Genomic DNA, 15,672 nt, shown 5'->3' on the forward strand with positions numbered 1-15,672 from the left:
TTGGCATCATGTGTGTATGATTTGGATGATTGATGTTGACTATGCTTCAGAATCCGACATTAGTATGGTGAAGCAGTGATACATCGATCGTCCATAGGTTATGCAATTGAGATCGATCAAGTTATATATATGATATAAGTAATCCTGATGCAAAATACGGTATATATGATATACTATTTCTGTTTCATTCATTCAAACACTTAATGGTTGTTTTCCTTTGAGCGATCAATGGTCATTTGCTTCTTGATCCGATATTAGTATGGTGAAGCAATGACGTGTTGATCAATCATACTGAATTAACAATCGAGGTGTGTTTGAAGGTTTGAAATTGGTGCATTAGGGTTAATGATGGCACAAGGGTTGTGTTGTCAAAGAGTTATGCGATTATGGTTGTGACTGCGCAAGAGTTGTGCTTTAAAGTATCAAGTGTTGATGCGAAAAACGACGTTGATTTCAAATGAATTGTTCATTAAAAATTTCGGCCAGGGGCGCTGCCCCCTTGACCCCTGTCCGCTGATCGGTCAGCGGACCCCCGACTAACTCTGCGTAGTGTGATCGGTCGCCGAAATTTAATTTGGTTTTAATTAATTAAAAGAATTAAAATTAATAATAATAATGTGTTTATTATTATTGTCTTGTGGTGATCGGTTATGGCCTTAGTTTTTCTTTATTATGTTTTGGGTTTTTTAAATACGACCTACGTGTCGTGCCTCTCTTTTAATCTCATAATGTAACTTCTTTTCTCATCTCACTCCCTCGTATGTAAAATGAGTTTCTTTTATGTAATGTAATGTTATGAAGAAAGAGAAGAATTCAATATTAAAGGAGGAAAACCTTGAAGATCTTGCTTGGAGAAGCTTAGATCGTTATTAGGTTAGCTTAGGTTCTCTCATTGGCTTGGGAGAACAATTGTGCTAGGGGCCATAACTGTTTCATTATGTATGTTGATGCATGTGAATGTATGTTGATGCATGTGAGACATGATTTATATGATAAATAAGCCAGTGAGATCAGAATAATTGCAAATTCCCTCTAATTAAATATTAAGTTTATGATTTCCAAGTTTTAGCACTCATCAAGACTAGTATCGGATAATGTAGGTTTCGCCTACGCGAGGTGCATGTTCTATATTAGTAAGGTGCGATAGGATAATTGTAATATCCAATTGCTAAAACAATGGGTCAAACTTAACTAAACAAATTATAATAAGATTATATATGTTTAGAAGCAAGAGTTGAAAATGATCCCCGTGATGGATTGGAATAAGGAGTTATTCACCCAACTAAAATATTCGAGAGTTATATTAGATACAATTGGAAGGAGATCCTACCTAAATAACCTAGTTTTGTGTAATCCGCCTACGCAGACTTAAAACAAAGTGAAATGTGGATCTCGACCCACTAGAAAATATTCCAACGGGATTTTCCGAATTAAATGGTGAGGGTCATTTGTTTTGAGTAAAATAGTGGGAGCATATTTAATTAAATGCCTAATTAAATATGTTATTCATACTTATATTTTCATTATTTTCATGCAGATTACCATGACAATAAACACCTCTAACAACATTTTGCGATCAATCTTTGACAAGGAAAAATTGTTTGGGACAAATTTTCTGGATTGGTACCAAAATCTGAGGATTGTCCTCAAACATGATAGAAAGTTGTATGTCTTGGAGAAACCTGTTCCTGAAGAGGAACCTCCTAGTTCTGCACCTAAGGCAAAAAGAGATGCTTATAAGAAGCATGTCAATGATGTCAATGAAACTGCTTGTCTCGTGCTAGCTACCATGAACTCAGAGTTGCAAAAGCAACATGAGAACATGGCAGCATTCGATATGATCGGACACCTGAAGATGCTCTATCAAAAGCAAGAAAGGCATGAAAGGTTTGAAGTTTCAAAAGCCCTTTTTCAAGGCAAGTTAGCTGAAGGAGCCCCTGTAGGTCCCCGTGTGCTCAAGATGATTGGGTATGTGGAAAACCTTGAGAGGTTGGGTTTTCCCCTCGGAATGGAACTTGCGACTGATTTGATCTTGTAGTCGTTGCCAGATAGATTCAGTCAATTTGTTCTAAATTTTAATATGAATGATATGGACAAATCTCTTCCTGGACTGCTAGCCATGTTAAGAACTGCTGAGCAGAATCTGAAGTCAAAAGGGAAGTCCATTCTGATGATCGGAAATGGAAAGAGACAGAACAAAAGACCCACCAAGCAGGGTGATAAAGGGAAAGGCAAGGAAGTTGCCAAACCCAAACCCACTGTTACTGCTTTGAAGCCTAGTGGAGACATAGTAAAGGAAGGCACCTGCTTCCATTGCGGTAAGACCTGACACTGGAAGAGAAACTGCCCAAAGTACCTGGAAGATAAGAAGAATGGAGTAGAGACTTCAACTTCAGGTATTTTTGTTATTGAAATTAATTTATATACTTCTGCATCATGGGTATTAGATACTGGATGCGGTTCTCACATTTGTACCAATGTGCAGGGGCTAAAAAGGAGTAGAGATTTGACAAAAGGTGAAGTTGACCTACGAGTTGGCAGTGGAGCAAAGGTTGTTGCTTTAGTCGTAGGAACTTATGTATTGACTTTACCTAGTGGTTTAATAATTCAGTTAGAGAACTGTTATTATGTACCCGCAATTAGCAGGAATATTATTTCCGTTTCTTGTTTGGACAAGTTTGATTTTTCATTCATAATAAAGAACAATTGTTGCTCAATTTATTTGAATGATATATTCTATGCTACTGCACAAATGAACAATGGACTATATGTCCTTGATCTTGAAATGCCTATTTATAATATTAGTACTAAAATGATGAAACCTAATGAGTTAAATCCAACTTACCTTTGGCATTGTCGATTAGGCCACATTAATGAGAAACGCATTTCCAAATTCCATAAAGATGGACTCTTGGACTCTTTTGATTATGAATCATATGAGACATGCAGATCTTGTTTAATTGGAAAGATGACAAAGTCTCCATTCACAGGAAAAGGTGAAAGAGCTAATGATCTTTTGGCCCTCATACATACTTGTCGCAACCTGAAAAAGGAGATGCGAAAAAACAACCGGCGAGAAAAAATAAATAAATAAATAAATAAAATATAACAGAAAAATATTGGACTTGGACCTCTCTCATTTGAGCCCACAAAGCCATGAAAATCAGGTTATAAATTCTAAAAAAAATTCAGTGGAAAAACCCTAGAGAGGTTCTAACTAATTCAGAGCAACCTCCAGAGACTGAAGGGAACTCATCTGCAAAGAACCAATTCCCTCTCATATAAACCCTAAGATTGTTCTGCAAAGCCAAGGGTGCAATTCAATTTCAATCGATCCTCCCCAATCAGGTATGCCCTATTTCCACTACTTTATACTTTCAACCTGAAATTTCTGAATGTATGAGGTATTATGGGTGAATTTGGAAGAGTGGGTATCGTTAGGTTTTCCATGTGGGCACATGTTTTAGTATGTATGTCATGCCTTGATGTGTGGATCCTTGCCCCCTGACTTTGAATTTTGATACCCTTTTGATGCATGTGTTTGATAAGAGGTTTAGGCCTCCTACACTTGGTTGCTTTTTGTGAGCTCTTTTTGTGAATTTTAATGGCATGATTCATGTGGTTACATTTTGATTTGGGGCAACTCTTGATTGCACCCCATCTTGTCACTCTAACTTGTTTGTTGAGTTTTTTGTGAGGGCTCACATGACTCCTAAAAGGATAGCTTGCTTGGCATTCCACTTTATTTGTGGGATACCATTTGGAGATTTATTCTGATTACCTGTATTGACTTGCTTTCTTTGATGGTGCCAGCTCGAGAGATCTCTGGGTTTCTTATTTCTTTAGCTGTTATTACTTCGGATCTTTATCTGTGTGGTAGATCTCTTGATCCTTTATCTTTCCCGCATTTTACCCCTTTCTTAGCTGGAAGACCTCAATAGGAGGAAATGTTTTCTTTTGTTTGTTTACTTTTGTGCCCAAAGACCTCCAAAAGGAGGCATCAGTGCTAAAGACCTCCCTGAAGAGGCAATTGACGGATAAAAGGGATTAGTAATCAATCCCCCGTTATTCAGTGTGTCGTTTTTTATGCTCGCACTACGTGTCGAAGCTTCGGAACAAAAGCCCAAGATCTTTTGTCCGGTCAGTCAGTGGAGAGGGTTCCACCTTTCTGAATCCCCACTTTTTGTCATGAGCTCACCCTGTCCAGGGTTAAGAGCTATGAGGTCTTATCCTCATTACCCTTTTGATTTGCTCACCCTGACGTTCAATGTCAGTGGTTAAGAGCCCATTTGATTACCTATTCCATGGCTTGTTTGTCGAGGTTGATATGACCCCTCTTGACTAAAGCCCTACCCATGTAGGTTTGAGCCCCCTTGGTGGCATTTTATTTTATGCATGTTTATTTTGTATGTTGTGATCGTCTCCCCATAGGATTGCTAGGCTTCGTATAGTCTCTCGTTTGCATGTCAATTAAGGTAGCATTGTTCCTTCGTCTAGGACTTCCTTTTTTGCATGAGCATTCCTAAAACCCAAACAAACTCATTGATTTTTCTTCTCCTAAGAACACGTTAACTCCTTCTACTACAGGTGAGTAAGTCTCCAAAGGTCGAGCATCCGGTAGATTGCGTAGTAACATCTTAACCCGTAGTTAGTCGAACTACGGTTTGCTCTGATTCTCATTCCATATGAGATACGTAGGCATAAGACGCGATGTCTTAGCGAGCACACTCCTCTTTAACCCATAGGTAGCCGAGCTACGAAGACTCTGATTCTCATATTCAGATGGGATACGTATGCAGTGGATGCGACATCTGTGCGAGTCATTTTCTTTTGACCCTCTTTTAGTAAATAGTACATTAGATAAACCCACACCCTTTAGACAAGAACAACAAGAGTGGATCCCGTAGAGTACTACGGATGCGTAGGGGTGCTAATACATTCCCTTCGCATAATCGACTCCCGAACCCAAGATTTGGTTGCGAGACGTTGTCTTTTCCTTTCCCTTTTCCAGGTTTACTTCGAGCATTTCCTTTCCCTCCTTTGGGATAAATAACGCACGGTGGCGACTCTTCTGTCATTTCTTTCTCGCCGGTTGTTTTTTCGCATCTCCTTTTTCAAGTTGCAACAACTGGCGACTCTGCTGGGGACCTTGGTTTCCCTGAGCGAGTCCCTCCTAGCTTTTGTAGGTTGTTTGTTTATTGGGTGTTCATTCTTTTGTATAGTTATTTATTTTTCAGCATTTACCTGCTTCATTGCATTGTGTACATATCATTGTTGTATCTGTTGGCTCTGTTGTTGGTTTGCTTGTTTGTTGGGATGGGATGTTCTATGAGAGATAAGCCCATTACCCAGGCTTGAGTGTACACACAGGTTTTAGAGTGGATAGTCATGAGGCCTGCGTGGCGTGTTGCTACGTTAAGTCGTTCATGAAGACCCACATCCAGACGAGGTTTCTTTTGGATATATTTTGTCCTATGGGTGTTCCATAACGGCAGATGTTCCTCTAGAAATCGTCGACTCTGGTGACCATTTCCCGAGAACTCAGTCGAGGCCTCTCCTCCGAGACGTGATTATGTTAGCTCTGGTGGGCGCATTCTCGCTAATCAATCCGAGGACCCCGAGACTGGGAACTTGCTATTAGGATGTCCTGTTGAGGGGAGTCAGTGGAGGTCTTTTATCCTGTAATAATGTCAAACCTTCAGTGGTAAACGTATTATTCTCGACTGAAGGGCCGAAGCTGACAAACTTCTGTTCTTAGAACCTACCAGTGAGGGGCGGGCTAAATTCAGGAAACCTTAACCTCCAACTAACCCGGTTTTCTAGAGCAGAGTTCTGATCTTGTATTACATTCTTCAGTGGGTTTCTCTTCAGACAGTGCAACCCAACAGATATTCAAGCGGATCCAGCAATCCTGATTCCCATGTCACTGCATTGCATCACATCGTTTTGCATTCACATCATTGCATCACATCATTTTGCATTCATATCATTTAACACATGTTTATCTATTCCCAGGGGTTTATATCTTCTTCTTGATTCTAGTCGGGGTTTTCTTCTTACACCGTTTATCAAATATTAGACTGGAATCAAGGGGTTAGAATACCCTTTCGAACTGATAAACATGTCATTGCATTGGCATATCCGTCAGCATCTCTTGCATAACAGGTACCGCCACAGTGTTCTCAGTTGTTTGGTGTTCCACTAGCAGGATAGCTGACTCAGGCATTCACCGGTACGGTACACGCAGAAACCACCAGAGAGTAATGGAAAGCCTACAAGCAGAACTCGCCGAGATGAAGATTCGCATGAATCAGTTCATGGATGTGGTTCAAGGGGTGGCTCAGGGACAGCAAGAGCTCAGGCAGATGATGCAGAGGAATCCCGCCACTACTCAACCAGAGACGTTGACTGATCCTCCAGATGGAGAGGTTAACTTACCCAGTGGACCGGGGCCTACCCCGATCCTACATGTCACCTCCAGTCAACAACCCGTCCATGATGACCAGGAGGATCAGTTCCCCTTGCTTCAGGAAGACATTGGAATGAGTCATGGTATGGACCCTATGTTTCGGAGACTGGAAGAGAGGTTGAAGGCAGTGGAAGGACAGAATCCTCTAGGAGTAGACGTTGCTGACTTGGGATTGGTCCCAGGCGTGAGGGTGCCACCGAAATTCAAGGTCCCGATATTTGACAAATACAGCGGCAACTCTTGCCCGAAGACCCATGTGCAAGCCTACTTCCGTAAAATGGTTGCATACTCTGATGATGAAAAGTTGCTTATGTACTTTTTCCAGGATAGCCTAGCTGGGCGCATCCCTGGAATGGTATATGAGGCTGGACAGAGCCCACATCCGCTGCTGGAGGGATTTAGCTGAGGCTTTCGTGAAGCAGTATCAGTATAATGCAGACATGGCTCTGGACAGAACTCAACTTCAGAATCTGTCTCTTAAAGGCAATGAGTGTTTCAGGGAATACGCTCAACGCTGGAGGGAGACAGCTTCCCGTGTTCAACCTCCTATGTTGGAGAAGGAAATGGCTAACATGTTCATGAACACTCTGCCCGGACCTTATTTGGAGCGCCTGGTGGGTTGCAATGCCTCCAACTTTGCTGATGTAGTCTCTACCGGAGAGAGGGTGGAGAATTACCTGAAGACATACAAGACCCAGAGTGGAGGTGGATCTTCATCAGGGGTGAAGGAGTCGTTCATTCAGGGACAGAAGAGGAGAGAAGGGGATGCAAGTGCCATATCTTCTTATCAGAACAGGGGTAACCGGAGAAATGACTTTCAGAACTATCATCAGCAACCGTATGTTGTGGCTGTGACCATTCCAGCTGCAGCACCACTACAACAACAACAACCACAACGTCAGCAAACTTAGTACCAACCACAACAACCGGGTAACAGACCCGCTTATCAACAGAGGCAAAGGATGATGGACCGGCGTTTCGACACTCTTCCAATGTCGTACGCTCAGCTACTTTCTAGTCTTCAACAACTACAACTTATGCAGTTACGCACTCTGGCTCCTCCCGTTGGTAGACTTCCGATGGGTTACGACGCCAACGCTAGGTGTAGCTTCCACTATGGGGCACCTGGCCACAATATTGAGAACTGCAAAGCTTTTAAGCATGTAGTTCAGGACCTCATAGATTCAAAGGCCATCGACCTTGCACCGGCTCCGAATGTCGTCAACAATCCCATGCCCCAGCATGGTGGTGCAAATGTTAATATGATGGAAGGGGAAGCCAGATCCGTCAAAGATACGTTGAAGCTGAAGACTCCGTTGTCGGATATCAAGGGATACTTGTTGAAGGCCGATGTTTTCCCCGGTTGTGGGAAGGGTTGTTTGGATTGTGCTACTCAGAGTGGAGGTTGTTTGAAGCTACAGCAGGGTATCCAGGTCTTGCTCGACAAAGGTATCCTCCAGGTTGAAGATTTGTCTGTCCAAGAGTCTGCGGAAGGGGTTAAGGAAGAAGTGTTTGAAGATGCTACTGATGAATTCACAGATGTTGTTCCTACTGATTCTGTGATCCATGATGATGTCGTCGCTGATATTCCAAACATGGAGTTTGATTCTGATGTACTTGCTGAACTTGATTCCGATGTTTCAGATGTGTGTACTTCAGCGCCTCAGACTCGTCAGGGGCCGGTTACTTTCTCCAGTGCTGGCATCATTCAGTATGGCCAAGTCTCTGCGGTCAACGATGAAGATGGGGATAGCGATTGCGACATCGATAACGGGGTGCGTCCGAGGATCCCAGGTGAAGTCATCAACAATTGGTCTTCTGAGGAGATTGTCCAAGTCACTTTTCCGGAGGAGTAATTTTTCTTGTTTATTCATGCATATCCAAGTCTTACGTTCCGCCCAGGGCGTAATGACTCATTGTAGGGCTCATCTATGTGGATACTTGCATTTTTTATCATAAATAAAGGACGTCTTTTTGCATTCAAATATTTTGTTCACTGTCTTTCAATTTTTGCAGTTTTCAAAAATCAAAAAAATATATTTGGCAATGTTTTGTTTAGTTTTCATTCCTTGTTCACACTCATAAGGACATACCATCACTTATGCAGATGCACATCACCAGGTTCTATTGATAACAGTTCTGCTATGGCTCGCTTCGACTTTGAAAATCCAATATTTCAAGCTAAAGAAGAGGGTGATGAAGACTGTGAACTCCCTGAAGAACTTGCAAGGTTATTAAAACAGGAGGAAAGGGTCATTCAACCGCATCAAGAGTCTACTGAAGTGATTAATCTCGGCACCGAGGACGCCAAGAGAGAAATTAAGATAGGGGTTGCTTTTGAAGATAATATGAAGAAAGGGCTGATTGAATTGCTGCAAGAATATGTTGACATCTTTGCTTGGTCTTATCAGGACATGCCAGGGCTTGACACAGATATCGTGGTACACTGTTTGCCTCTCAAAGAAGGTTGTCCTCCGGTCAAGCAGAAGCTCAGAAGAACAAGACCAGAGATGGCTGTCAAGATAAAGGAAGAAGTGCAAAAACAGTTGGATGCAGGGTTTCTAGCAGTCACAAGTTATCCGCCATGGGTTGCAAATATCGTTCCAGTACCTAAGAAGGATGGAAAGGTACGGATGTGTGTTGACTACCGGGATCTGAACAGAGCTAGTCCTAAAGATGATTTCCCATTACCTCACATCGACGTTTTGGTGGATAACACAGCTCAGTTCTCGGTATTCTCCTTCATGGATGGCTTTTCTGGCTATAATCAAATTAAGATGGCACCAGAAGACATGGAGAAGACAACATTCATAACCCCATGGGGCACCTTCTGCTACAAGGTGATGCCGTTTGGTCTGAAAAATGCCGGAGCAACATATCAACGAGCGATGGTGACTCTTTTCCATGATATGATTCATCATGAAATCGAGGTTTATGTTGATGATATGATTGCCAAATCTCAAACGGAAGAAGAACATTTGGTGAATTTGCAGAAATTGTTTGAGCGTTTGAGAAAATTCAAGCTGAGGCTTAATCCGAACAAGTGTACTTTTGGGGTGAGATCTGGAAAATTACTGGGTTTTATTGTTAGTGAAAAAGGGATTGAGGTGGATCCGACCAAAGTGAAAGCGATACAGGAAATGCCTGAGCCAAGAACAGAGAAACAAGTTCGTGGTTTCTTAGGGAGGTTGAACTACATTGCAAGGTTCATCTCTCACCTAACAACCACGTGCAAGCCAATATTCAAATTGCTGAGAAAAGATCAGGCTATCAGGTGGAATGATGATTGCCAAAGGGCTTTCGAGAAGATAAAAGAGTATTTTTAGAATCCTCCTATCCTTATGCCTCCGGTCCCAGGGAGACCGCTGATTATGTATTTGACAGTACTAAACAATTCCATGGGTTGTGTTCTCGGTCAACACGACGAGACAAGTAGGAAAGAGCATGCCATCTACTACCTGAGTAAGAAATTCACAGATTGCGAGTCGAGATACTCGATGCTTGAAAAGACATGTTGTGCACATGCATGGGCTGCTAAGCGTTTGAGACAATACATGATGTCTCACACAACCTTACTGATCTCCAAGATGGATCCAGTCAAGTACATATTCGAGAAGCCAGCTTTCACCGGAAGGGTTGCTCGTTGGCAAATGGTACTGACAGAGTACGATATCCAGTATACATCCCAGAAAGCCATCAAGGGGAGTATTCTGTCAGACTATCTTGCTCAGCAGCCGATTGATGATTATGAGCCGATGAAGTTTGATTTTCCAGATGAAGACATCATGTTCCTCAAGATGAAAGACTGTGAAGAGCCAGTTGTTGAGGAGGGACCTAATCCAGACGAAAAGTGGACTTTGTTGTTTGATGGGGCTGTCAATGCCAGAGGAAGTGGAATTAGCGCTGTCATTACTACTCCGAAAGGTGCCCACATGCCTTTCACCGCTCGTCTGACTTTTGAGTGCACAAATAATGAAGCTGAGTATGAAGCATGTATCTTGGGTATTGAGCAAGCCATTGATTTGAGAATCAAGACTCTGGACATCTTCGGAGATTCAGCTCTAGTGATCAATCAAGTGAATGGTGATTGGAACAACCTCTAGCCCAATCTGGTCCCTTACAGAGATTACACGAGAAGACTATTGACTTTCTTCACAACAGTAAAGCTGTATCACATACCTCGTGATGAGAACCAGATGGCAGATTCTCTTGCCACTCTATCCTCCATGATCAACGTGATTCGGTGGAACCACACTCCCAGGATCGATGTGATGCGCCTCGACAGGGCCGCGTATGTGTTTGCTGCTGAATTGGTAGTTGACGACAAGCCCTGGTGTCACGACATCAAGCGCTTTCTGAAGAATCAAGAGTACCCTGCAAAGGCATCCAACAATGATAGAAAGACTTTGAGAAGATTGGCAGACAGTTTCTTCTTGAACAAAGACGGTGTGTTGTATAAGAGGAACTTCGACATGGTTTTGCTCAGATGCGTGGATAGACACGAAGCAGACATGTTAATGCAGGAAGTTCATGAAGGCTCCTTCGGTACTCATGTCGGCGGACATGCAATGGCTAAGAAATTGTTGAGAGCGGGATATTACTGGATGACCATGGAATCTGATTGTTTCAAATATGCTCGGAAGTGTCATAAATGCCAGATTTATGCGGATAAGGTGCATATGCCGCCAAATCCTTTGAATGTGATGTCTTCACCGTGGCCTTTTGCTATGTGGGACATCGATATGATTGGAAGGATTGAGCCGACCGCCTCCAATGGGCTTCGCTTCATCCTTGTTGCCATCGACTATTTCACCAAGTGGGTCGAAGCAGCGTCATTTGCGAAGGTCACCAGACATGTGGTTGCCCGTTTCATCAAGAAAGAAATCATTTGTCGTTATGGGATTCCCGAAAGAATCATTACTGATAATGGTTCTAATCTCAACAACAAAATGATGAAGGAGTTGTGCCAGAACTTCAACATTCAGCATCACAATTCTTCCCCTTACTGCCCTAAGATGAACGGTGCTGTTGAGGCGGCAAATAAGAACATAAAGAAGATTGTGCAGAAGATGGTCGTTACGTACAGAGATTGGCATGAGATGCTACCCTTCGCCTTGCATGGGTACCGTACTTCAGTATGTACATCGACCGGGGCAACCCCTTACTCCCTTGTGTATGGTATGGAAGCAGTCCTACCTGTTGAAGTGGAGATTCCTTCTCTAAGAGTCCTATTGGATGTCAAGTTAGACGAAGCTGAATGGATTCAGACAAGGTTCAATGAGTTGAGTCTTATCGAAGAGAAGCGAATGGCAGCCATTTGTCATGGGCAGTTGTATCAGAGTCGGATGAAGAGAGCCTTTGATCAGAAAGTGCGTCCTCGATGCTTCCAGGTCGGAGATTTGGTGTTGAAAAGGATCCTTCCTCCTCAGACAGATCACAGGGACAAGTGGACTCCTAACTATGATGGACCGTATATTGTCACCAAGGTTTTTGATGGTAGGGCCTTAATGCTTGCAACTATGGATGGTGAAAACTTCACTTCCCCTGTGAACTCAGACGCAGTTAAAAAATACTTCGCATAAAATAGACCCGCTGGACAGTAAAAAGAATAGTCCTGGCAAAAATGGACATCCCGACGAACCAAGAAAATGAAAAGGTTCGGGCAAAAATTAGGGATTAAAAATGAAAAGATCGTACACCCGGTAAGTTGAAAACCTGAAAAGGCAACTTAGGCAAAAATGGGTATCCCGGTGGATCGAAAACCCGAAAAGGGCGATCCAGGCAAAAGTTAGGGATTAAACGAATGACTGTGTTCTGAGTAGTTCTGAATCGCATCTCGTGTCAATGACTGGAAACTTTTGAAGGATAGGAAACAGTCCAATCACACTTTTCAGAAAGCTGATCATCTGGAGGATCTTGAAGACGAGCAAGTCATAGCAGAATTGGAACCCAATAGAAATCCATTTCGCATTGCCATTAGATTAATTTCTGTTTTTATCTTTTGTGCGATTACCTCTTTCCAGGGATTGCTTCCTGATGTAAATGCCTATTCAGAGGCCATTCAATCAATAAAATCATGTTATTCAGTATATCTCTGTTTTCATTTTCATTTTACTGTTTTGTTTGCAAAAATGACGTCCGAATTTTTTATAAACATTGCATCATGAAACATAAGAGCTTTACAGGTACATGCTTAATAAACATTTAAAATTGCTGTAAATGTTAAGTGCTTTAGATCGTCTATTCAGAAGAGGTACCCTCGGGGCATTTCCTTAAGGTTCCCAGCCGATGATCGCAAATGTTTTCCCCCAACAGTCGAAGTTGGTATCTTATCCCTGCAGAGCTGACCAGAGCATTGGATTCTTCGATCCCCAGCAGGCTCTCACTGATGTGCCTCCCCCAAGCGGTTGTTTCAGAATATACACTCCCCAGTAGAGTTGACAGTGCCATACTATATATCCCCAACGGAGTTGACAGTGCCAGACTGTATCTTCCCAGCAGAAGCGGCTGCTCCTCAGGGTTCGATGCCAGATCGATGATCTCGACGCCAGATCCATGGTCTCTTTCCTTGAAGCAGAATCTCGGTACCGTATCGGTGTTTGCTTCCCCTGCTAAGTCGTCTCTCTCGCAGATTATGGTTGCCAGAACCACTATCGCTTTCCCCAACAGCAGGTTTTCAGTTCCGTTCTCTCCCCAGTCAGAGTCTCGGTATTTCGTCATTGCTAGAACACCATGTGGCGGGTCATTTCCCCACAGAGTTCTTTGCGTTGTGCATCTCCAACAGCCTTGCCAGGGTCTAGAAGATGGTGATCATTTCCCCAGCAGATTCCCTTGCCTCGGCTTGACATTCTACCCAGCATTTCGCATCCCTGCATGTAGAATCATATTGCATTGCATCCTCCCAAATCGTGTAGCATTTCCATTTTCATGGAGCATTACGCCATTGAAAAATTCAAACATACACATGTAAGCATAAAACATTCTCGGTATCCCAAGTGATAAGCCAGAAGTTGTTTCCAGTACTTAGACTGAAGATTGTTCATGACTTACCTTTATTATCCCCAGCAAGTGTCATTGGCCCATGCGCCGCCTCTATTATCTTTCCCTATTTCTGCCGATGCTGACAGGCATGAAGTTTCCGGTATTCAGACCGAAGTGGCGTTCAGGCCAATTTTCCGATGTTCAGATCGAAGAAGTTTCCGACATTCAGGTTGATGCAACTTGTGGCATTCAGGTCAGTTTCCGGTATTCAGACCGAAGTGGCATTCAGGCCAGTTTCCGGTATTCAGACCGAAGTGGCGTTCAGGCCAGTTTTCTGATGTTCAGATCGAAGAAGTTTCCGACGTTCAGGTCGATGCAACTTGTGGCATTCAGGCCAATTTTCCGATATTCAGATCGAAGTGGCATTTAGGCCAATTCTCCGATATTTAGATCGAAGTGGCGTTCAGGCTAGTTTTCTGATGTTCAGATCGAAGAAGTTTCTGACATTCAGGTCGACGCAACTTGTGGCATTCAGGCCAGCCTCTCGGTGTTCAGACCGATATTAATAATCTCATATCTTCCGATGTTCAGATCGAAGTCATTTCCAGTATTCAGACTGATGAGCGGCATTCAGGCCATGGTTATTTCTGTGTTACCATTTATTTTGGTATCCGGGTTAACATTCTTTTTCGGTATTCAGACTGACTCTCACCGTACCAGACGGATTCTTCTTTCAAGACCACCTCTTTGCCGATTATGACAGGCATTGTTACTTCACTTCACTTCAGTGCAAATTTTCGGGCTTTTATTGTATTCAATCCCTTGATACCTCGAAAGTGCGAAAGCCGCTGCTATCTTCTTTTCGGGTCTCTAGTTGATTGAATAGGGGCAGCTGTAATACCTCAAAATTTTCCCCCCTCATTCATGCATTCATTTTTTAGGTTATTTAACATTTCATATTGCATTTCATCATGTCAATCGGAATTAGATCCAAGAAGCTTGAATATCATCCAAGACACTTTGTGGGTCCTATCTGGGTGATCAGTCAACACAAGGGAATGACTTGAGATACTTCCAACATGTTCAAATGGGGTTTATTCATCAGTCAAAACGTTAATCTTGAAGGAGAAAAAGTTTGTTCATGAGTTGTCATGCTCGCTAGGCGAGCAGAATGGGTCGCCTAGCGAGTCCCAAGAAAAGCCACCAGAATCACCTACGCTCAGAGGAATTTCTTGAACTGTCATGCTCGCTAAGCGAAGCCCATGCGTTTTGAAAAAAAAACGAAAAACGAAAAGAAAAAAAAACTAAATAAATAAATAAAATATAACAGAAAAATCTTGGACTTGGACCTCTCTCATTTGAGCCCATAAAGCCACGAAAATCAGGTTATAAATTCTAAAAAAATTCAGTGGAAAAACCCTAGAGAGGTTCTAACTAATTCAGAGCAACCTCCAGAGACTGAAGGGAACTCATCTGCAAAGAACCAATTCCCTCTCATATAAACCCTAAGATTGTTCTGCAAAGCCAAGGGTGCAATTCAATTTCAATCGACCCTTCTCAATCAGGTATGCCCTATTTCCACTACTTTATACTTTCAACCTGAAATTTCTGAATGTATGAGGTATTATGGGTGAATCTGGAAGAGTGAGTATCGTTAGGTTTTGCATGTGGGCACATGTTTTAGTATGTATGTCATGCCTTGATGTGTGGATCCTTGCCCCCTGACTTTGAATTTTGATACCCTTTTGATGCATGTGTTTGATAAGAGGTTTAGGCCTCCTACACTTGGTTGCTTTTTGTGAGCTCTTTTTGTGAATTTTAATGGCATGATTCATGTGGTTACATTTTGATTTGGGGCAACTCTTGATTGCACCCCATCTTGTCACTCTAACTTGTTTGTTGAGTTTTTTGTGAGGGCTCACATGACTCCTGAAAGGATAGCTTGCTTGGCATTCCACTTTATTTGTGGGATACCATTTGGAGATTTATTCCGATTACCTGTATTGACTTGCTTTCTTTGATGGTGCCAGCTCGAGAGATCTCTGGGTTTCTTATTTCTTTAGTTGTTATTACTTCAGATCTTTATACGTGTGGTAGATCTCTTGATCCTTTATCTTTCCCGCATTTTACCGCTTTCTTAGCTGGAAGACCTTAATAAGAGGCAATGTTTTCTTTTGTTTGTTTACTTTTGTGCCCAAAGACCTCCAAAAGGAGGCATCAGT

This window comes from Lathyrus oleraceus, chromosome 7, assembly GCF_024323335.1.
Source record: "Lathyrus oleraceus cultivar Zhongwan6 chromosome 7, CAAS_Psat_ZW6_1.0, whole genome shotgun sequence".
Taxonomy (NCBI): Eukaryota; Viridiplantae; Streptophyta; class Magnoliopsida; order Fabales; family Fabaceae; genus Lathyrus; species Lathyrus oleraceus.